The 1,926-nt window shown below is 50.3% G+C and overlaps 1 protein-coding gene across 1 annotated transcript in view; it reads right to left on the reverse strand.

The window, feature by feature from the left end:
- LOC107597073 (dynein heavy chain 2, axonemal-like) overlaps nucleotides 1-1,926 on the reverse strand; it is a 156,265-nt gene that overhangs the window by 146,557 nt on the left and 7,782 nt on the right. The gene's annotated exons all lie outside the window — the stretch shown is intronic.

Below are 1,926 nucleotides of genomic sequence, written 5' to 3' on the forward strand. Positions count from 1 at the left end.
TCGTGCAACCTTGAGGGCTCGGGACACGGTGGAAGTCTCCACTCAAGCCCTACCCCTATGGCGGCCCGGGAAAGTATAGCCATCATTTCCGGGTTGTATCCGGCACCGCTGACTGCCCAGAGGGTGGCAACGCTGACGGATCTTCATCCCCAGAGAAATCCGGCTCACCCTCCGATGCTGCAAACCGACATCCGATCGTCGGGGGGAGCCTCGGAAGAAACAGGTGGTACCCCCCGGGAGGGTCCAGCCTGCTCTTTTGAGAGCTCCGCTGGTTTCGAAGTGGCGGCTGACTGGGACATCTCCAGAGGGGAATTCCTCACCGTGACTGTAAGACCAGTCCGCCCATTGCCAGAAAAAGGGCACCCCCGGCTGCCGCCAGAGGGAACCCCAGATCTAGGCAGTGGCACGGGCACTCCGCCCCCTTGCAGGTAACGGAGTCTGGTCCGCAACTCCACAATAGGAGCATGAGTCATCCACGAAAGCCACCACAACCTGCTTCGTGCCCAGACACGAGAGGCAGCGATCGTGACCATCACCCGGTGCCAGGTAACGACCGCACACAGAAACACACGGATGGTACGCATCTTTAAAAATATGTTCCACCCGTGAAGCTCTTTTAGATGGAAATTGCTCTTTTAGTGTGCTGAAGCGCACAGGGGAGATGGCCGTCTGCAACACACACAGCCTGTTGTGTGCAACCCACTCGACACGGGAAAACCACCGCCGCTGAAGCGCCGTACCACCAGCACGAGAGCCCACGAAGAGCGTGCTTGACTGTAGTTTTTACTCTACGTAGAAGGTCAGGAGCAGAACGATAGAACCGCTCGGCTCCGAAGCGAAAAGCTGAATATGCGCTGGATCAGCAGCAGCTGGATGCAATAATCGCATGCCAATGTGCATTGGCTCGTTTAGTTTACACTCGAAGTGGATTGACGTCGAGAGTGAAAGGGAACTTGTGTATTAAATAAATTCAATGCACACAGACTGAAGTAGTTTAAGTCTTTGGTTCTTTTGTTCTTTTTGATTTTGACTCACATTTAACAAAAACCCCCCAATTCACTATCTCAACAAATTAGAATATGGTGACATGCCAATCAGCTAATCAACTCAAAACACCTGCAAAGGTTTCCTGAGCCTTCAAAATGGTCTCTCAGTTTGGTTCACTAGGCTACACAATCATGGAGAAGACTGCTGATCTGACAGTTGTCCAGAAGACAATCACCCTTCACAAGGAGGGTAAGCCACAAACATTCATTGCCAAAGAAGCTGGCTGTTCACAGAGTGCTGTATCCAAGCATGTTAACAGAAAGTTGAGTGGAAGGAAAAAGTGTGGAAGAAAAAGATGCACAACCAACCGAGAGAACCGCAGCCTAATGAGGATTGTCAAGCAAAATCGATTCAAGAATTTGAGTGAACTTCACAAGGAATGGACTGAGGCTGGGGTCAAGGCATCAAGAGCCACCACACATTCCTCTTGTTAAGCCACTCCTGAACCACAGACAACGTCAGAGGCGTCTTACCTGGGCTAAGGCTCTTCCTCTTTTCAGATGAGAGCAAGTTTTGTATTTCATTTGGAAACCAAGGTCCTAGAGTCTGGAGGAAGGGTGGACAAGCTCATAGACCAAGTTGCTTGAAGTCCAGTGTTAAGTTTCCACAGTCTGTGATGATTTGGGGTGCAATGTCATCTGCTGGTGTTGGTCCATTGTGTTTTTTGAAAACCAAAGTCACTGCACCCGTTTACCAAGAAATTTTGGAGCACTTCATGCTTCCTTCTGCTGACCAGCTTTTTGAAGATGCTGATTTCATTTTCCAGCAGGATTCGGCACCTGCCCACACTGCCAAAAGCACCAAAAGTTGGTTAAATGACCATGGTGTTGGTGTGCTTGACTGGCCAGCAAACTCACCAGACCTGAACCCCATAGAGAA

This window comes from Sinocyclocheilus grahami, unplaced genomic scaffold, assembly GCF_001515645.1.
Source record: "Sinocyclocheilus grahami isolate Dianchi unplaced genomic scaffold, SAMN03320097.WGS_v1.1 scaffold227.1, whole genome shotgun sequence".
Classification (NCBI taxonomy): domain Eukaryota; kingdom Metazoa; phylum Chordata; class Actinopteri; order Cypriniformes; family Cyprinidae; genus Sinocyclocheilus; species Sinocyclocheilus grahami.